Below are 22,933 nucleotides of genomic sequence, written 5' to 3'. Positions count from 1 at the left end.
ATTGGAGGCCGTAGACTGAAGTCAGCGGCATCAGAAAATTACGCACAACTTTTATAAGACATGTTTTACAACATGCTCCGTGACCTTTATTCAAAAGGGCAATAATCGCAAAGACAGGTTCAACGCCACGTAATAGAGCTTTATGGAAACATGTCGCTCTGATGTATACTGCCGTTTTCGGCATAAACAATGGCTGTGCCGTCTGCGTTGACGCTAGTCTGTCATGGAGTGTTATGTTTGACTAGCTGTCTGACATGACTGTGTGGGCGCATAACGCACATTGTTTAAGCCTCCTCCCTCCCCCCTCCCCCTCCTCTGCACTTCGTTTCAAAATAAATGCAGTTGAAGTTGAGTTCTAGTAAGCATGCACCAAGAACACTGTCAGCCGACAACTAGCCCTAAACATCGGCAAGGGTTGCTAAAATGGAATACAATGCTTACGCCGGAGTTTTCACAGATGTAACTGCCAGTCAGCAGAAGTCTACACGAAAACAGAAATCTAAAGAAGCCTTCCTGCGTTAGAACCAACCCGCACCCGCCAACTCTACAACTTGTCTTCGCGAATTTAGTAATTTAATGTTTGCTGGCTCTTTAGATTTTACCAAACGGTCTTTCAGGCTGTCGCCAGTATCTATACGCCAGGTATACCAGATTCCTGCAATGAGCCAGAATAAGGGGATCTGATAAGCTCTAGTTTTGGTTGTTTAAGAGTCTTATGCCGTATCAACTCGACTTGCGATGAGTAAGAGCCACTCTTAATCGCATTAGCAGAAACACGTGCGGAATGCAATTATGTAGGACGATAATTAGTTTTAACAGTGTTCGAGCAATAAGAGCATCAGGCAGCAGCCATCGTTTCCACAAAAGGATTTGCTTTCGTCAGGACTACTCTTTATCCTGACATAGACAAAAAATCGGTTTGCTGAAGCGCCGGTTCAATCTAAGGCTTCCCTTCGTCGAGGGTTGAGTCTCCATTTTCCTGCGAACACTTTGTCCTGAGTACTCACATTTAGGAAAGTGTCAATGAACATGACACAGTTTCTGGCTTTCACCGGTGCGTGTAATGATTCGGCGGAATAATACCCTGCCTATTTTTAATTCACTGTTGCAAAGAATTATTGGAAGTATTTGCCGGAACACAGAGTATAATTGAGTCATGCCTTCTTAAACCCAACAATTCAGACGCTATTTCAGTTCCGAATCATGATTTCGCGGCTGGAACAATTAAGTAATCCTTCTGGTATGAAATTATCTTGGATCAAATAGATAAATCTAGCAACCACATGTTACATACCTTTACGGATGTAATCTTATTGTACGATTCCAAATGAAATCACTGGGACTTATCCTTGTCTCGAAACTTTGACTGCTGCCCGATGCATTTACTGGGTGTCTGCACAGGGTCCAGTACAGGTTTGTATTGAAGCAACGTTATAAACAAGAATAACCGGGAACCAAACCTTTGATAGGCATGTTATTCTTATAACGCACTTTGATGGATTCAAAGAAGATATAATCTCGCGGGGCTGTCGACTAGGATTTTATACTAAAATCGCATCCGTAGATATTCAACGAGGACCTTCGTTCCTTATTGCGAAACATTACTGAGATATATCCCCAATTCGCGCAGGGTGGGCCGGGTGGTATGGTTTAATACAAACCTAAAATGCAGCGCCAGCGAGCCCACCTATGTTCTGAGTAACAAATTATTAAATAATGGCATATTAATTAAATAAGCCGCCCTCCTGAGCGAGGCACCCGAAGACCAGGAGTGGGCCGTCCAGCGGGCCAGGGCCGTTGCCGAGGATCTCGAAAGATTTTCCTCGGGCGATGGACCCCTGGCAGCCTAGCCCCGGGCACCAACATCAATAACCGTTGGACGAATAAAGTTTATTCCTATCCAAATAATGGCATATCATTATTATTCCTTCGCGTATGTGCCGTATATGTACTGTGCCCAATCTCCATTGGTTGCTTTCTGCCCTAGCGATGCGCACGGCCATGCATGGTTCATGAATCTTGGCTTCTCAAAACGGTATTCCAGTCCAGCCAGTTTAGTTCTGTCCGAAGAAGGTGGTGCTGGACGTCATAGCGGGAAGGGAAGTGCCGGAGGTCTTCAGTAGTCTCTTCGGTTCCGCAGAAGTCGCGCGTGCCATCCTGATTACTACCATTATGCCATCCTGATCCAGAGTCGGCATAACAACGCTGCATTGGAAGGGGAATTTCATGATAGCATTTGCGGAAGGGGAAAGTTGATATATGCGACTCTTCGGGGAACTAGTGCGTGGTACAGTCCGAGCAAAAAAAAAAATTGTTTCTTTGCAGCAATAGTGGGATCGGAACCGCTCGGCTTCCTTCGTGGGCGGGCCGCGCAACTCTGTCGGCGAAATCATTACTGGTAATATCGGTACGTCCCGACAACCACTTAAGTGTTATTTCATGTGCCTTCTCAAGAGAATTATGACAATAATTATTTGTCTCCTATACCGATTTCTCGTGTGTCCTTTGGCGCAGGGCAAACTGCAAACTCTGAATCGTTGCTTTAGAGAGGCAAAATATGACCCATTTGTGAGGCGCTCTTGTAAGAAGTACTTCAGTACTTGAAGTCGAAGAATCTGTGTATGACACTTTATAGACGTTGCGTGCACATTCAGCGGTGCGTACAGCTAGTGATCTCTCTTTTCCATTATTTCCTCCCTCTTTATCTTTTAATCACCTTGCCACTGAACAAACCGGACGCGCGTCTCGTTATCCTCCCTGCCTATCCTCGCCTTTCTCTCTCTCTATATATATAAACACACACACACACACACACACACACACATATATATATATATATATATATATATATATATATATATATATATATATATATATATATATATATATATATATATATATATATGTGTGTGTGTGTGTGTGTGTGTGTGTGTGTGTGTGTGTGTGTGTGTGTGTGTGTGTGTGTGTGTGTGTGTGTGTGTGTGTGTGTGTGTGTGCGTGCGCGCGCGTCCTCACTGCAGCCGTACAGCTGAATTTCTGTTGTTTTACCTTTGCTTTTATTATCCTTAATATTCTGAACAAGAACCATCACAATAATGTTGCTAGCATGCTCAGAATACTTCACGGACTTTCCGGTGTCTGTCTGTCTGTCTGCGTCACTAACCATTTTCCCGCTAACTTAATTAGGCCACTGGGCATTCCATGCTTAGAGTAACCGGGCTGTTTTGAGGGAACCGGGTGTGACACCAACCATCGGACAAACTTGTGTCACTCTCAATTGACACTGGATATGTGCCGCCCTTCCACAAACCTCTTTTACGACAAGTTGGGTTACTGCACTGTTCCTTCTAGCCAGCAGCCTTGTGTGCTGCATCGGGCAAGCTATATTGCAAGCTATAAGTACAAATAAACTTTCAGGACTTTTTTAGAGTAAGTGATGTTGCAAGGTGAAATTACATCTTAAAATGAAAGCAATAGTAGTAGGAAGAATCAATCATCAATAATTGAAAAACGTACACAAAAAAAATATACAACTTTAACCGGACATTTGGTTGCACTCCGTTAAAAATTCGTGCACAGTGGAGCAAACATCGCTGTGGCTGAATCCCAGAGTAGAGGCCCGAAACGAAAGCGTGTAAGCGCGACGCTAAACATTGCTATCGCTGTCGATGCTTCGTCCTTCGGGCCAAACTGCCACCTTTATAAACAAGCGACAGGCAACCTGCTCCAATTACCTTACTTTAGTAGGCTTGCATGCTGTTCCTTTTCCGTCTGTTACTCGAAGCGATATTTTAATTAATCTGTGTATATCTATCTGTATATTGCCACCTCCTCAATTTTCGGCAAGCTGTGCGTTTCTGAATACGGTACTGCTCATTGTATACTGTCTAATTGCCCGTCCCCTTTCTAATGTGCATTGTCATTACCTGGAGGGTTAAGAACAAATAATTAGGCAACCTTACAGTGTAGAGATATGGGTTCTATAAAGAGAAAGAATATAGAGGCAGGTAACAATGCTGAACTGCAGCAGATGTAGTCGAACCTGATTAGCTCAAGCACGCTGGGCGACTATTTGTCGCCGTGCCGTTTTGAATGAGACGCTATTATAAATAATTAATCATCATAGGGAAGCTAGCGCTACTTTATTGCGTGGAAAACTCGGGTGTTAGAGGAACGTGCTTCCTTCTCTTTGACTTGGCCACCACGGCGCGCGGACCGACAGCTAGCCCTTCCGTGGTCTTTGCGTGACTAAATTGTTTTGCTTTCCAGAGCGCAACTGGCACAGACATTGCTCGAACGCGCTTCCATTAGCGTGATCGCAGTCGCGAAGATCTAGTCCTTCGTGTCCGATATGAGCGAACATTCTTCGCTCGTTAATTTTCAATGGTCAGTGAACCGTATCGTTTCCTCAAAGTGTCTGATCGAGGAACTAATGTTCGTTTCCGGCTAGCTGTCATTTTTGTATAAAAAGAGTAATGAATGCTTTTTGTATGTTGCTTTGTCCTTTGTTTCCGAGAGCACTTTAAGCCCCAAAAGTGGCAGCGTTTTGAGCGAGCGCTGCTGTTATGGCTATACGGACGCAGTTTTGACGAAAATTATGGGTTTTAGAACATTCGTACTGAAACACCTAGTTCACCGAAGGAAAAAGAAATAGGAGGGCGAGCGAACGTTATTGGAGAACGCTCGGAGTTCTGTCATGGAGACCTATTAGCTCACCTATCTTTGTGCAGGAATGAGCCTAGACCACACCATGTACCACACTCTGTACCAGACCACACACCAAGTACCACACCAAGTACCACCACACTCTGCGGTTTACCAAACTGATGTTTGTCCCGTCAGGACAAATGACCATGATAAAGTATTTACATTCCTTAAGAGCAAGTAATGTAATTACAATATATTTGTTCAAATTGAAGGAGTACGTTGCTATGCTTAGTAGAACCGCGTTCTGTTGTTTGACGTACTTGCGCTGATTACGTGCTGTTATTGTTACTGTTATTGCTGGTATTGACATTGTTGCTCGTTCATTGCTCCAAAATAGTAATGTCGTAACGGCATAAAACTACATCATTTACTACATTCTCAGTTACTAATATTCAAACAGATAGCAAACATGATGCCGCAATACCCCAATCACTTTATCCGAAAATTCTGGCGCTGACGTGAATAAGGGTGACATTACCCAAGCATCGCTGCTCATTGCTGTATTGACGTTGACTAGCAATTGTTTATGCTCGCAGATGAAGACGTAGATTCTGTTGAATTCTTGTCTGTTGCAGGAGTGTCTCTTCTGGTGGTGCTCAGTTCTTGAGTCGTAGCTGTGGTAATAGTGCTTGTGGCATCAGATGAGCTTTCGCCTGTCGTCGTGGTAATGGGCACATTGGTTGAGGTTGACATTGTAGACTTTCTCCAGATCTCACGAAGCCGATTTTCAACATTCTTGAAGGCTTTTTCCAACGTTTCCACAATCTTTCTTGTGATATGAGTGTGGGCCTTTTTCTGAAACTTTTTTTGAACTTTCGAAGAACCGAATGCATCCGGCGGGTGACTGATACTAACGCTTGTCATGTTTACATACACTGTCACAGTGAGACGATCTCCATAACCTGGGAAGCAAAAGAGAAGAGAGTAGTCAGGGAAAAATGTTTCTCACCCACGCTCGCATTTTTCTGACAGGTCTCATTTCACACAACGCTTCAGTGGCAATAGCTTTGTAATTCCGTTTTTCACATACTCTATAAAGAATTCGCTATCGTGTCCCGGAATTCAAGACAGCGCATTTATTACGCCTACGTCGTCACCAGAATTTAACCCGTACGATGTAAAGCAACCGATGGCATGTGCATTTTTCAGCAGCTGTTTAAAACAGCTGTGTTTTGCAATTTCATTCAAATGACATGGTAATTGCCTGTATAACAGCCGAAGCTGGGATTCATGGCCTTTTTAGCATTTAAATCAAACTTGGTCGAAGTGGCGTTTTCAGCTTACAATAAACCGAATATGAGTGCCCTCCTAAGGAACCATGTTCTCTTTAGTAAAACACGGACGATTGCTTTAGAAGCTGACGATACTTTGCTGAGATTTTTCGCTTGGCTGTCGGGAGCTTATGAATTGTTACGGCTCTTCTACTGGCATCATCAGTATATCAGCGGATGCCTTTCTGCATCTATCAGTCATTGCGCAGATTCAGCGCATCAACTTTTCTCCCATCCAACACCTCCATCTCACGATAGACACAATGCTCAACTCATAACTCATTCTTGCTCTCCTTATGTTCATTGACGTGCTTAGGTGGGCTCAGACTCCGTGATATTGTGTGCCTTGTGTGTTATTTTTCTTTACCATCATATTTCAGCATATAAAAAGCTTGTGTTGTGAAGAAGATGCACGCAGTACTGAGGACATTACCGTCACTCTGGCAAGAGGCTCGAGCTGTGGTTGCTGTTGGTGCCGGGAACTAGAACTGTTGGCTTTCTGCGTGTCCAACATCGATTGACAACTCCTATTAAAACACCCTTAACATTTGTCACTTTTATGTATATTTTCGTGAAACTTAAAACAAGCAGGGAGCGCGCGAAAACGATCATCTTCAGATATAGACATAATTTCTTGGATAACTTCATGGAAGCGATTGAAGAAGTTAGCTTATCCGAAGGCACTTTATCCGAGTTTAAGAACTTCGTACAATACGTAATGGCTCGAAAAGTCCTGAACCATCCGGATTCCTCCTTGATTGTCTCGGCTTCATATATTCCTGGTAGGGCTCATTCGGTCTGGATTCGCTGCTCTCCGGCGATCCTCGCATCTTGGAGAGGGGACCGCAACCGCATCCCTTAAGCACGGCCCCGTTGTTCAGCCCCGACGGACCGGCTGGTCATTTGTAATTTGTCACTAAATCTGAACCTGCCCGGTAGCGAGGGCGGACCACGAGTGCCGTATTCTTCAAGTGGAGATGCAGGCGGCAGACCTACCGGACGCAGATGTGTTCCAACACACGCACCCTAATTCTTCCTCGACTTTGTACGTGTTGCCGGCCTGCCCCCTCTACTCTGCTTTGTTTCTTTTTCTAGGCCTACGAGCTCTCCTTAGAAGAATTTAGCAACTCCCACTACATCTCGTAGCAGTATGAAGTGATCAAGGAGGAAACGCAGACAGGTTTTCTCTAAAAAAATAGCTAGTGCTCTGCTATTGCATTATAGTGGCACACACTTTACAATATCAGCCGCTATGAATTATCCGTTGAACCTTGCAAGCATATCGCCAATTTTAAAGCGGCCCCGTCGCCACTATTTGCCCTCAACGGCATTGTCGCCAGTCATCCTTCAATATAAAATGCACACTATAAACTAATACGCCGTCGTGGCTTAGCGGCTACGACCACGCATAGTAGAGTTCGATTCCTCGCCTCGGTAGATTAATTCCTGCCGGAATAGAATGTTGAATAGTCTACGTACTATGGCTTCGGAGCACAATAATCTAAAATGGGAAAATCTACAGCTGTCTACTCTACGGAGTACCTCATAGCCGGTGCGTAGCTTTGTGACGAATTAAGACCCACTTAGCATCGTCGCTTTCACGCCGCTCCCGAGCTAATTTCCCTTCTCTGAATAGAACAGAAGTATCATTTAAAAGATGTACATCAGATAACAAATATTCGATACGTACTTTTGTAACCGGGTGGCTTTAGCGTGATGGAAACATGTACGCTGCCTTTCGTGACAGTAGCGCTGGCATTGAAGTTTTGCTCGAGATTGGATGCGCCTTTTTTCCGTGAGACAGAGTAGAGCGCAATGCTTTGAGAAATATCGAAGTAGCAGGTAGTCAACACGTATTTGCGTTTAGTCACCACGGTTCTGCATTCGGCATCTCGTGCTTCGGCCACGCGTAATAGAAGTAAACCCTGAGTAAGGCTAAATTTGTACTTAACAAAAAAGTGTGTCCTGAAAGAAAACTTGATGTCTTCCAGTTGAATAGAACTGTTTCCGAGGCTGTCAAGCACGCTTTGCCGCACGTCGGCTTCTCTGACGGCTGGTGTCGCATGGCCTGAAAAAAAATAGTAAAGGGAAAATCATTATGTGGCTAATTACTGCATGGAAATGATGAAAAGAACGCAGAAATTGTGCGCTTAGTGCTGTGAAATATATTTTTAATTAAATTATGGGGTTTTACGCGTGAAAACCACGATTTGATTATGAGGAACGCCGTAGTGGAGGACTCCGGAAATTTTGACTACCTGGGGTTCTTTAACGGGCACCTAAATCTAAGTATACGGGTGTTTTCGCATTTCGCCCCCATCGAAATACGGCAGCCGTGGCCGGCATTCGATCCCGCGACCTCGAGCTTAGCAGCCCAACACCATAGCCACTAAGCAACCACGGCAGGTAAACACATTGTTCTAAAGCCTTATGCTGCGGTATCACTGGGATCGCAAATATATGAAAATGTGCACAGTAAAACCCAGGAAAACATATAAAAAATGAATTTTTATGCTTGATTCGTACGTGCAAATAAATATCATATTTAATTGTCACATTACGTTTATTTTAACGTGTGAATAAATAGCAACACGAAAATGGACAAAAAGATAACCTGACACAAGTGGGAGTCGAGTCCACATCTTCCGCATCACGCGTGCGGTTCTTCAGCAATCACGCTACCACGGCTGTCATCCATCTATCAACTTTCTTGGTGCTTCATGTATGTGTACAGAATTATAACCAGGGGTGTTAGCCAGCGCCACGCACGTCCAAGGTGGCGGATGTGCTACGTTCTTTGAACTGTAGGCCTCACGTAGTGCGTGAGCTGAAGAGCTAGCAACTGAGCGATAACACTCGTATGCTACACCTCATGGCATCAAGACTGCCAGATCACAAAGCCTTACCATGCGATGAGCGTATCACTGCAATGCGATTTCTGCTCAAACGAAAGAAAATCGCCCACACACCCGTCTCATAAAATTCGAAACACCGCGAGAGGTTATCGAACGGAAAGGGAAGGAACGTATACGATCAACAATAGCTAAGTGGGCCTCCTGTTATGTGCGCAGTTTTCGTTTCCTTGGAAACTGAATGCTACTAAACTTATTTCAGACAACCATACTTTTGTTGACGCACTACAGTAACTCGCGTAACATTTGCAGATATATTAGAGTTTGACCTATAATCAGAGTTCGACCTGCAGGTGTCAGCCATGCCTGAGCCGTTTCTCCTGCGTTGTCCCACTATACCCAATGGTGGTGCAGGATTCGCATACGTTAAACGAGAAAGCAAATCTCGCAGTTCTTTGCAACCGAAAGTGCGTTTTACAGCGACATCGAAAAGCGACCCTTTTAATCACGCACAGTATCAATTTCATTCAGGTCTGATGAGTATTTGTAAATTATGTTGTCGTATTTGACCACGGGTAGGGGCGCTTGCTCGGGATTTTACGGTATATGTCTTCCACACCCCATTGCGCATCGCAAGGGCAATCTCACAGTCCACTGTTCTTCGGACTTCGTCTGCTTTCACTTCACAGGTATCCTGACCAATCAGCTGACTAGGTGCTCGAAGTTTCAAACAGTCTGGTGTGGACTGCTCTCTAGATATTTATTTTATTTCTATAACAAGACAAAAAGTTTGCAGACCCTATGCAATGTGGGAATATATGTTAATACGAAGCCTTTGTGCACACATTGATCGTGAGTAAATGTCTACTAAATCTTTATTACACGAATACCAAATGTATTGTGGGATCTGCGTAAGATATGGCAAAACGACAAGGGTTCACGTTGAGACGCGTTTGGGTGACAACACTTAAATTACTACAAGCTTGCAACAATAAAGTGTCCTATATTGACGTGTTGATGTGTTTTCGTTAGGAGTTCGGCACGTTTATGTTGATACGCTGGTCGACGATGCCATGCCGGGTGGAGCATTGAGAAGCGTGAGTAGTGGCTTATAAAGACTGAAGTAGATGTAGCCGCGGGTCTTCAAATTGAGAAATCCCTTTGCGAACGCATACATAATGACACATTTCTTGTGCGTGCTTTTGGTACTGTATCAGAATTTACCAGTTCGAGTAGCAGTGCTTCCTACATGAACGCAGGAAACCATTTGTTTCGCCAGTTATAATTGTCGACGTTTCCTCTAAACAGAGAGACCACGCCCTCTTTATCGTGTTACTAGCTTGCTTGTAACTCTCCTTGAGGTTTCTCTCACTTCCCAAAGCAACGCGAACACGCACTCATCTTCGTCTTCCTCTCGTTGTCTAAGTCTTATCGATACTCCTATCCAATTTTCGTGGTGATCCAGCAACGTTTGTTATCAGCACAACGCTGCTTATGTAAGTCTCTTCTGCTGTCCCTTCCGCTCTCCTAGGTGCCATTAAAGAAATTTTACACGCCACTACTTTGGCATCAACCTCCCAAATGCGCTTATAGAAGTCCAATTTTATACATCACAGTTTTGATGACTGCAGTAGAAAGGCAAACAAATCGCTTCCTATGAGAGCACGTGAAATGCGTTTTATTTGTTTTAGAATAAAGGCGGGCTAATGAAGACGCGCTTCTTTAAAATCCGTTGTCGCTAACTTTCATTGCATTCACCTATTCTTCCGTGCCCTCAAGAGGTCTGTTTGATTTAGAGATACATATGTACAGGTTTTGTGTCTATTTATTGTTTAGGTGCGCAAAACAGGTGTGCGCTCACTCGCACTACATTGCAGGTCTAAATTCAGTTATACTACCCGTTCCACCGTATGAAGAAAATCGCCGATCGATCCCAATAATGCTTCACATTATTACACTTTACATGATGTTCATTACCGTATCGCGGCTATAACGCGGACTACAATGACATCGACAACACAGCTGCAAGACGCCTATAACCGGTATCACTATAAAATGAACTGTTCACTTCTATCAGTTCTGGTGACGTCATTAGCTGCTTTGAACTGAAAAGTTGGAAGCGCAATTGATTGCGTATATTTGCAGAACAAATCCCGAACATTAGTGTTTAGAAATCGCCTGTGCATCAGAAGACCTGAGATGCAAACACTGTCATTGCAGTTTCACTTCAGCATTAGCAGATAGTAATCGTTCTAAAACAACTTTGTGCAGAGCCCAAACGACTCCTTCAAGTTTTCAAGAATATAATAAATGTTCTTACCGAAGACTAAAAGAGAAGCAGTCAGATAAAACAGATTTCCTTTCATCTGCAAACAATGGAAGTGTTTGAAATAAGTTAGGCAAGTTTTATAACTCCGCTGGGTGACGTTACCCCAATGGCGGATATTAACGCAGTGATCGCAAGCCGTCCCAAGATGAATTTACGTTCTGGTTCTGTCATTATACCAAAATGTATTCAATGAAGTGAGCTAGCACTGCGTGGACAGTTTTTAGAACTTTTAGAGAAACATAATTTGCAGCAGAGTGTACCATGACCAATTCATATTACATAATCGCTAACGTGCCATAAACCGAAGGCATTAACTATATCATTATTTGATTTTGACCTTCGGTATAACTAGACCCTTTGCTTGTGGTTACTGTGACGTACTTCGAATCTCATGTACTGTTAATAAGATACAGACTAATTTACCTTTGAAACACTGTTCTCGTACATGCCCCTCCTTCTAAATCCTGTATAGAACTTCACAGTATGCGATACATGCAATAGGTTATTGAATACTTATCGGAAGTAAGCGCAGACGCATGCATACTATACCTAAGTAGAAACTTCGAGAAGTTTGTCCTCTTTATGTACTTATTTCAGCGTCCAGTTCGCGTATGCTCAATAACCCGCCATAAGTATGGGCCTACGAGAAATGTGACTGTCGACGAGTGGTATGGGGCGCATGTGAACGATTTTAGACTAGATTGCACGATTTCACTACTCATGCATGCGCAAAAATCCAATGGCCCCAGTCGGCCTATCAACAACACCTATGTGTTCAATGTTTACGGCCTTGGTGTCTACCATGTGAGGACTACTAAGTGACGCAAGTTCAATGCTGCTGGCCTTCTGAAGCTTGACAATCGGGCTATCTGCGTACAAACAGCACTTATTTTCCTTCCTGTCTTCCAAAAACTTGCGGTTCATTTTCAATAAGCTATGGATGGTAAACCGTACGGCAGACCTGCCGACTCGCAAGTGTGCACGTAGCACCGCTTGTTTTATTGCGATAATAATTGTATGAACACTCAAGGTGCATTTTTTCGTCGCCGTCACCGTGGGGTTCCATATAAATTGCAAGGGCAATAAAGTTGTCGCTGCGCGCCGTACGTTGTATGTGCAAGTCAAAGCGTGCGAGGGTGAGCCGACGGTCGCGGCTCAATCTCGCGCACGCAACGGAGGAAAGCAGGCAGGAAGCGCGCCGTCTTCCGTGATGCGCTAGGTTCCGGGGGGAAGGTAGGGAGGGTGGGCGCGTTCTACTCCGGGCCTCCTTGGGGCCGTGCGCGCCCTCCCGGACCGCTGTGTCTTGAAAGTCACCTGCGACAGGGATACATTCTGCCACACGCTGTTTTTTTTTTTTTTTTTGCGGCTGAGTTCCCGTTGATGCAAGACGCAGCACGAAGGTCAATTCGCTCGCTGCTGCTGCCGCGCTTCCTCACTCCAAAGTTTTGACAGTGAGTTTCCGCGGCCATCGAGTGAGATATGTTCATGTGTTCTAACGCGCGCGTGACACCATGCTCGTTAATTTAGTTAGTATGCCTATGTTTACAAGTTTATACGGCCGATAAAACTGCTATCCTTACTTCGTATAGCTGTCCACTAATTTGCTATCGCAATCGATGCTCCGCCTTTCGGGTGAAAGTGCGACTCTTTATGACATCAGTTCAAACATTCAAGCACGTAGTTGACTTTGGGTGTATAAAGAACAAATATTTTACCACAACAAGAGTTGAACAAGAGAACAACATGTTTTCAGACGACTGTCGTTAAGAAAGTTTTTCTTCTGATACGCTGAGCTTAAATAACGTATTTAGTCTCATTCGCGCCGTCTGTTTCGAATACAAATGTGCGATATTGATACTTATCTATATGGTAAAAGAAACTAAAAGAAAGTATGCAAGCTCAAACCCGCCAAGCACTACTAAACTTACCTTTACAAGCTACAGAGTTCACCGCTATTCCTAATGTAGCTTAGCACGTCGATTCAACAAACGAGAGCTGTACTTTATATTATTGAATTTGTAACCTCCGAATCAGATGGTCTTGTAGCTCCAACAAGCTTCTCGTGCGTGGTGAACAGTGTAATACTCTAGAAGCACAGAAGAAATAGTTTTTCGGGCGGTGAATGCTTAACGCTTAATACGTTTAACTGGCTCTGTCGACCGAAGTGAGGACCACTGCAAGATTCAAGCTCTCATGCTATATGAACAGGTCAGTTTTCACAATGTGCTACGTGTTAGTACATGGAAAAAGTTCTCGCAACAAAAGCACCTCTATGTGTCACCTAATTTTTTTTAGAACATCTGATTCAAACATCAACTTGTTTCGGAGCACGAAAGACTGCACAATGAAAGTTTTCAGAAATGTCCTTTTGTGTTGTCGGCCTTAACACAATGATGCATTAAGTTCCCACTTTGCACCTGAGGATACGTAACGTGCCATTTCGGGACAACCAGCACAGGTCACAACACAGTATTTTGGCGCTGTAGAAGCGTGTAGGGCTCATATTTATGATCACCTTGGCGAAATGTCAGTACAAGGTGTTTCGTAGCAAGGATAAAGGTCACAACAGCTCGCTTACGGCGAGAGCGCTGGCTTTTTCTTTCGACGTTGGCGACGCGAGAGTAAGCGTTTTGACGTCATCACGGAATCACTCTGCCCCTGGCCACAGCTGCCACCTGCGCAAATAGTGCTTCTGGCCAAGACAACGCGGATGAAGCCAAGCGGTACCGTCTTAACACAAAGTATGAAGTCACGCGCAGCAAAAACAAACAGCGGTCCGTTGTGATGTACGAGGCTGATACAAGTGCGGTTGGACGAAAGCTTCGTGTGCGTCGGTTAGAAGTTCGACGATGTGATCTATGGTGCGGTCGTAGGCACAGAACATAATCCATTTGCTCCCAACAGCTCTGTATCAGCTATACTCGTGTATTTTCAAAGGTTCTTGCGCGCGGTTATTCTCCGAACACTGCCCTGGAATCATCGACTAATCATATTTAATTAACGTTAATGTGACCTAAATGGTCATTGGTTCATCACGTATTATTTTTTTAAGCTTCTTGTGTTGTCCTACCGTTTTAGTATCCATTAGTTCCTATTCTCGCCTATGGACAGAGTTATTGCAACGAGAACTCGGCCTTGCTAGGTATTCCTAAACCTTGCGTACGAAAATATGACAGCGCTATAGAGAAGGATGTGCGTTCGAATCATAGCCGGCGCCAGCAACAAAACACCGTATATACATGCTTAGTTTTGCACCGTACTCTTTCGAGCCTCATAGAGGAGACACAAGAGTGTGTGCGTTCAATATTAAAGGTCTTTACAATACCTACATCATGACTAATTCTCGAATCCTTCCATATTATCCATTCTTTCTGCATTCGTCCTCACAAGACCACCAACAGGCTTCAGAACATGTAGAAAATCGAACGGTTTTCTCAACAGCAAACCTATGCGATCCCTTTCTATAGCTGCCAAGCTTTTTTCTGTCTCCCAGGTCCTATTCTGCGTCTACGGACGTTTGTGCTGAGCCCGTAGTGCTCCCCCAGCCTAGGCGCGTGGTTCCTGGGCGGCGTCACGGCGTATGTGGTCGGTTCCCTTGCAAGGCGCACTTTGTGACTGTGGGGCTGTATGCGGTCATCTGCGCCTTTAGTGCGGCGGCGGAACAATTTATTGCTGACTCTTCTAAAACCTACACTCCCTAGCGCGTGAAACAAGCTCAAAGCTAACAGGTAGTAACTTCGCATTGGGCTTACCACAAGCAAACAAAACTTTCAAGCCTTCGATACGACCCTTCCAGATTCCGCTTGTGTGTCTCAGGGTGGGAATTAACGCCGCATGACATGGTTCATGTGCTTTAATTGTACATCAACATATTCAGCTGTTTTGCGCATTCTGTATCCTTGGAATGTTGCTCACCTGTGCTTCCATGAAGTATTGCACGCTGTTTGAATTCCCCTTCGTCGTCTCGTTGTTTCACCTGAGTGTGCTTGCACGGTTTTCGAAAGAAAAGAGTAAATTCCATCTGAGTTCTCGTGTTTTCAAGCCAGGAAATTCAATAGATTACTTATTTGTCTTTGGTCTCAAAGTACTTGTCAGGAAGAGTTTGTAGAGTCATGCACACAGCGGACAAATCAATATAGCCACAACTTCCGTCATTACTTTTCCACTATGGTTAAACGCAGTTGTACCACCTTCTGCTTGGCGCACCATTTATGAATGCTGACTCGTTCCTCATTAAATGGTTGACACGCATAAAAACTATTCTTATGGGTGCAAAAAACACTAATGGACACCGTTGCTTTTGTCCACGTTACGACGTCCACCTCTTCTAGACATGGCTAAACCGGTAGGGCTCAAGGCCCTTTTTAGAAGGTAATTGTACAGTGGCCGTGCGCGTAGGCGGCACAGAAAGTGACGACAGCGCTATTGCAGTTTTCAAGTCGACAGGTATCTGCGATCCTTTATAGTCTCGATGTGCATCTATAAGTGTGCGTGAAGCTAGCGTTCTTATCTCAGTTGTTTCTTTTAGAGCGCAAATCTAGGCTCCCATTTCCTACGACGAGCGTCGGCGTCGTACCTCGTAACGGAGCGAACGAGCACAGCGAAGGATGAAAGCGAACGCGTAGCGCAGCGGCAGATGAAAACGGCGATAGCGAAGAGAGCGCGAGGAGGAAAGTGGAGGGGGGGGGTGAAAGAAACGGTGAAATTCTTTATAGCAATGTAAAGCCTGTTCAAGACCACTAAAGCTGAAGAGTGGGCGGGTTGGTATTGCGTTCTAAAACTGATACAGCGCAACGTAGAAACTTTCTATGTTGCGCTGTGCCAGTTTTAAATTGTTCAAGACACCTTCTAAGATTACTGAGACGTTGCTTCGGTGACGTCACTTGGCGACGACGACGCCGTCAGTGCTGCTGCAAAATACTAAACAAGTTACGGCATCTTACTTATCTTACTTTATCGCCAAACTGGGGATGGTTGATGCACTGTAAAAAAAAAAGAAAGAGCAAGCACATGTAGTAATTTCATGTTGAAGTTATGAGAAAAAAAATGAACTTTGATGAATTGCATCACGACAGTGAATTGATTACCTGAAATACGGTGCCGTGTCATTTACCTTAACCATGAGCAAATAGCATTGCTTCTTATTCTCTGGTTTCGATTCGTCGTTTTTGACCACTTTTCATTTGTGTCGCACGAGCACTAGTCGTGCTACTTACGTTCAAGTCATTTTTTTCCAATAACTTGCCGGCTAGTACCGGTGCTTGCCGTTTTTCTTTCTAGTCCCTCATCTTTAGCACGGTCTGAAAATACCACACGAATCAAAACCACCAACTCGCCGAAGCTGTCACATTGCACTGAAATAAGCATTGTTCTAGCGCAAAAGGACGCAAACGTCGTCTGCCTTTTCTGACGCCTTCGCTAGTCTATGTCCTTTTTGGCTACGGCAACGTTTAGCGCATCTGGACGCTTAACTGACGGTTAGCTACCGCTGAAACACACAGAGCTTTAATGTCATGTGCTATGTCAGCAGCGAGCAACTTCAAGGAAGACGCCTATGCGGTGCTCCACATCTACCGTGGATAGCTTCCTTCCAAGTCGTATTAATGCATCACGGCTTACTTTTGGGCGGTTTCAAAACTGACAAGGTTAAAAGCGTGTTCGTTCTGGCTGGTTGGTAAACCTTGTAAAATGGAGTTTCAAACAGCGCGTCACCGGACACAGCACTCTGTCCTGTGATTCCTTTGCTCTGTCCTGTGTCGCGCTGTTTAAAGCTGCTGATAAGTTTCTTTCCATGAAAACGTGCAGTCCTTGAAATTAAACGCAAGACATCGTATAAACAGTTCTCGAGGTACCTGAAACTCTAGCGTTCACCTGTGTTCAGAGTCGTCACCGAAGCTTTATTTGAATTGTGTAGAGGATAGATTGAACGTAAACTTATTTGCAAAATACGTAAGAGAAGCTGTGATTGCGTAACCCGTACCACGGGCCCGGCGCAAATAGTTGCACAATAAAATCTCAGCAAATGTTACGTCATCTTACTTAGGATTTCACCCTTGTAACTTGCAATGCATGATGGGTGGTCCAGCTTCTCATTTGTGGTTTCTATCATTATCGCTATAGCCGGCACTTTTTCAGCTGTTGTAGCTCACTTCTACTAAAATATTCAGTGCCATTCCGCTTTGTGAAGGTGGATGATAAGGCGAAGGTGAAGCGCGACTAATCTCTCCTCCACGATGTCGAGCCTCGGAATATGGTGAGGCACCGGGGGGTATACGTACCCATGTATATTTGCGAGGCGTGGCACGACCCCTTTCACTAACGAATTCCTGCGCGTATACAACAGACACGCGCCTCACCGCACTCTGACGGCACACGCTGCTTCACCGTAGCCAAGGCGATCGTGCGTTGGTCGACGTTCCGCAGCACAGTATTGGTCGTGAGGTTACTCGAAAACTACAAGCAGTCACACACAATACAGGCCATACAAAATTGGTTCCCCACAAGCTCCCTCTGAAACCTAGCCGTTGCTCCGGTGAAACGTTCCAAGTTTGCGGGATCGGGCCACATGGACGGCTCGCATTTCTGTGCACCTCGCACTCCTGGCGGGAAGTACGCTTACGGCACCGCCACCACGGGAGAGTTCAAGGAAAGGAAAGGAGATACGCAAGCGTTTGGAACTCCGACAAAGTGAGGGCAGTGCGAACGAAGACATGGCCGACGTATCTGATACGGGTTGTATTTGGGCCCAAGATATTAAACTTAATTTTGCAAGTTGCCGTAGAGATGGCAGACACCGCAGCATGTGGCGATTGCGGCGACGCGGAAACAATTGGTCATGTTTTTTGCCAGTGTCTGCAGTACAATGTGCAGAGACAATCACTTTCCAACATGGTAAACCAGTTGTACGGCCAGCATCTGCCTGAAGAAAGCGTTTTGAAACATCCACGCGACATTACATCGCATCAGAAGGCCGTGCAAGCACTACAGCGCTTCTTGAGATCGACCGGCCTGCGTGAACGCCTGTGATTGGAACGCCTTCTCTGTTACATGTTTTCTCTATTTCTTTTTACTACGAAGCTGTTTATGGCTAGGCTCTCGCGGATGTAGTCTCCGTGGACGTAGACCAACTATTCTTCATGCGTGGGCCGATACCGAAGATAGAGCAATACAATACAATAGATAGAGCTATAGTTTCACCTCCGCCATGGTACGGCGGAGGTGAAACAGGCGTTCAGCACTCCACATGCGTGGGCCGATCCAGAAGATAGTGTAATACCGGGCTGACCCGCAGTGAAGGTGACGCAGGCGTTAAGCGCTCCCTGTACGTGGGCCGATCCCGAAGATAGTGCAATGCCAGGTCGACCTGCAGTGGAAGTGAAGCAGGCGTTAAGCACTACCCATGCGTTGGCCTGTACCGAAGATTGTACGATACCGGGCCGACCCGCGGCGGAGGTTCAGTTCGCCAGTGAGAGGCCCAGATTCACAGCTTCGCTGCTCATCATTGTTCACAGAGTGAAAGGGCAATGAATTTTCGTTACTCTTTTTTTTCTCCTCTCGCTGTTTGTCGTCTTTACAAACCACATGACCCCCACTCCAGTGCAGGGTAGCAAACAGGAAACTCGCCTCTGGTTAACCTCCCTGCCTTTCCTCTCTCTTCTGCTTCTTACAAGTAGGCGGAGTCACCTACGCCGCGGGTGGGCCCGATATTGCACTGTCTTCAGGATCAGCCCACCGGGTAGAAATTCTCGATCTACACTACTTGATAGACGCACGCAATCTTTCCAGAACCTAGCCACCTCCCCCCATATACAGATTCGCAGTAAAACCTTGGCGGTATATACCAACAGCAGTTGCGAAGGTAGAAAAGATGATTGAGTCATGAAGTATTGCGACCTTACGCGGATATGCCTCAAAGCCTTACTAACATTTCTAAATGAAAGTAACACGGCAATTAGTATAAACATCTAGCATGTTTGCCGTTTCGTTGTAATTTGGGAACGTTTTCATATCACCTCATCTCATCTTCTTAAAATTATTGAACAACCTATTTTTTTTTGGAGAACCGAGCATTACAATACTTGTCAACTTTTCCAATTTAGTCCAAATCAATTAATCAAACATTGTGATCATTCATGACCTTAGGGCAATCTAAAACGCACTCTCTATGACTTTTGCTTCTATTCAGGCAAAGTTCAGGCATACTTAGTAACGCGTTCATAAAAAAGGGGGCGCTGCAGTGATCGCCAACTTGCGCTAGCAGGATAAGCGGTCAAGGCCGTTTAAGGCTTTAAAATTGAAAGATCATGGTTCAAAGCCAGCGTGTCCTTTTGCGATGATAGTTTCTTGACTGAACGTTCTGTGTACTGCTGTCAGCATTGACGAAATGCTTGTCATAAAATACTGTATTGTAGTTCTTTGACTTCTATGAGTGAAGCATATCTCTCATGACGCGTACAACTCCGCTGCGCCTTTAGGCAAGTCTTAAAAACACAGTGACTTATCCCTCCTCCTCCTCTTCCTCCTCCTCCTCCCCTGACTCTTTTAAGTGGCAGAGAATCATGTATACAGTAGATACGCTCACGTTAAGACGAACTCGCAGGGACTGTGAAAATATGCACTGTATATATATATATATATATATATATATATATATATATATATATATATATATATATATATATATATATATATATAAGCTTCCTTAACTATATAATAGTTAAGGAAGCTTCTCCCTTTTTCTTTCTTTCTTTTTCTGTACCATGCAACATGACCTGTTTCTTTCTTTCTGTGTAACTGTGCCATATATATATATATATATATATATATATATATATATATATATATATATATAAGAACCCAAGCGATACCCAGGACAACACAGGGGAAATTACTTGTACTTACTGAACTTAAGAAAGGGAATTAGTTCTAGTAGTACCACATAAATAACCCAGAAAGTAGATAGGGAAACGGTGCCGCGGTGGCTGAACTGGTAGAGCAACGCACGCGTAATGCTAAGACGTGGGATCGTTCCCCACTTGCGGCAGGTTATTTTAAAGCGAAAGCTTCACTGGCCGCAAACTTGCGATTTCGCCGTGGTGGTGCTCCGAGGAGGCGCATGACGTCACTCCGCGTTCCTCGTCATTGCGTTCGCCTCCGCTCGCTTCGCCAGCTGCGTCGCATGCCTGATAACATGTCGGAGGATTGTAAAGGAGAGCTCGCGTGCGCCGCAACAACAGTTGAGGCGGCAGTGTGGACGGCGACAATTCTGATAAGCAGGAGAAGGCCTGGAATCGACATCGGAACGAGATGAAGAGGAAACGAATCGCCCAGCAAACAGACGAACAGCGCGCCGAACTACTGGCTAAACGCCGCAACATAGCTACACAACCAGACTAACCTGGACTTGCAATCAAATTAACCAAGGCTAACAATCCTATGGCTTAGCTTTCGCTACGTATATCCTCGCATAGCCCAGCTAAGCCACTGCCAATTTTGTTCATCCACTTTCATTTCCATGAATTTATCATTTCTTAAATTCAGTTACTAAGTACAAGTAATTTCCCCTGTGGTGTCCTTGGTATGTTTCTTTGTTGGCTTCTTATGATATGATTAATAAAAATCGGGCCCCTAGATTTACTATATATATATATATATATATATATATATATATATATCAGCTCACTGCGGTATACGGCTGCTAATGCGTTGTTCTAGATAATTATTATTTTTGTTGTTCTTTTGAGGTTTTTTTCTTTGCATCCCGTCGCGAGGAGCCTCACGTGCATGTTAGCGCGCAGCGAAGCACAGACGAAACGCGCGGCGTGATAACTTTCCTTGATCGAACTTCTTGCGTAGCTTACACAGCGTTGACTGCTATGTATGGAACGGAGTATAGCACTTGGAAACGAGTGCGCTTATGTATCAGAGTTGTCTCGAAGACGGCCAGCTGCTTGCCCGACAGGCGATGACTCGATAATTTTGCTAGACATCTGGCCTGACACGTCATCGACATTCTAGATAACGTGTGTGGTCGCGATAAATGCTCCGGCGAAGATTCTGTCGAATACTTGTTCTTCGTCTTTTCATTTGTGCACCGCTGTGGCGGCGAGCTTGCGTTTACGTACTGTACATAGTACATCTAAGTGCATGAGCATTTTTTACTCCAACAGTATGTGGCGGCCGCCACAGCCAGAAATCGAACCGGCGACCTGGCGTGCGGCAGCAGAATACCGCTATCACTCCTGCGGCGGGCAGCTCAAAGTTATGCGTGCAGTGAGGGTAAGCGGCTGTAGCTAAAGCACAGCGCGCTCGCCGCTCCCCTGCAAAGCACGCTCGCGATTTTCCGTATAGAAACAGCCGTCTCGTCGTCGTTAAACGTTTCTCGCAACGCCATAGGCACCGTCGTTGATACAGTCTGCCTCATTCGCGCCAACTTTGCAAAGACCAGCCCTTTGTATATCTTGTCAATGCGAATGCATTATATGCTCCATTACGCGAAAATCCGTCGGCGTCGACGGGACCGATAGATGGCGCCAAAAATGGCCAACGGCGCAAAGAGTTCAGACGCTTCAAAAAATGCTCGGATTGACGGTCAGATTTCTCGGGCAGGTTCCTGTAAACGCAATAAATTAATGGCCTTGAAAATAAAATTGGCCTGGGTGGGAATCGAACGTGGGCCTCCGAGATGCGAGACGGGCACGCTTTCCCGGCGCCACAGTAGCTCCAATGGCCTTGCCAAAGTAAAAGCGTGCCTAGTACGTGCGTCATCGGGCACGCGATGGCGCAGCCAATGGGGAGGCGGAGACGCCGCGTCATGAGTGTATAACATGAGCGTGTTCATGGCGGTCATATAGGTCTACGAACGGTATAATTATTTCCTGTTCCCACACATGAGCAGCCGTAAGTGTACCTGCCGAAGTTTTCTTTTAATCGTTCACCACGATTTAACGGGCTGCTAGCAACGTGTCAAAAACGTCGGTATCACGATATAAGTGTGCGCGATATGAAATCGAAACACTTAGAATGCGGAGACATATTAAATGAACGGCGAACCCTTGTCGCGAGCGTTCCAAAACGAGACGGTGCGAGAAAAAGAAAATGAAACCGACAGCAAAACCACAAAACTCGAAACGGGTTCCGGCACGTTACATAGTACGCACGCGTGTCTTGTAAGTCGCGCAGTTTGTGAAAGCACATCGCGAACAAGGACGGCGGCATGACGTGCGCAGGGCGGTGGTGGCGTCCGCGGATCCCGTCGATAGACGATGCGCCGGCAAGCGATAGCGTAATCCTCAGCGCGGCACGCCGGCGCTGTTGCACAAAGTAGACGCTTCCGCGGAACATTCCGACACCGGTGGCTCATGGAAGGCCCGATTTCGCCAACGATCATTTTCCTTCGTTTCCTTGTTTATTTTCTTGCGCGCCAGCGGTTCCCCCAAGTTGTCGATCTCGGCGATAACGGCAATTGCAATCCAGTCGCGAAAGGCGATAACGCTCGGCGCGCGAAGGTCGGACGCCTGGGCACAGGAGCGCTTGCGCCAAAAGCTGAGCATGGTGATTAAAATATGGTATTGGAGCCGGCCGCCGGGAGTCCTGCCCGTCATATTTTAATTCACGGTCGCTTGTGTAAGATGAAGCTCTACTTCGTACCATATGATCTGACGATCGCTGTCAGATGAAGCTCTGCTTCGTACCATATGATCTGACGATCGCTGTCAGATGAAGCTCTGCTTCGTACCATATGATCTGACGATCGCTGTCAGATGAAGCTCTGC

At 45.3% G+C, this 22,933-nt stretch overlaps 1 long non-coding RNA gene across 1 annotated transcript; it reads right to left on the bottom strand.

The window, feature by feature from the left end:
- Nucleotides 1-5,120: 5,120 nt before the first annotated feature.
- LOC142582863 (uncharacterized) lies at nucleotides 5,121-13,380 on the bottom strand. The gene is made up of 4 exons (XR_012828505.1): nucleotides 13,088-13,380; nucleotides 11,151-11,196; nucleotides 7,669-8,046; nucleotides 5,121-5,609 (listed from the first exon to the last, which is right to left on the bottom strand). It is a non-coding gene; the product is annotated as an uncharacterized LOC142582863 (long non-coding RNA).
- Nucleotides 13,381-22,933: the final 9,553 nt, after the last annotated feature.

The sequence above is a fragment of the Dermacentor variabilis genome, chromosome 5, assembly GCF_050947875.1.
Source record: "Dermacentor variabilis isolate Ectoservices chromosome 5, ASM5094787v1, whole genome shotgun sequence".
Taxonomy (NCBI): Eukaryota; Metazoa; Arthropoda; class Arachnida; order Ixodida; family Ixodidae; genus Dermacentor; species Dermacentor variabilis.
The sequence above is the reverse complement of the archived record's forward strand: the minus strand, read 5'-3'. Positions and strand labels throughout refer to the sequence as shown.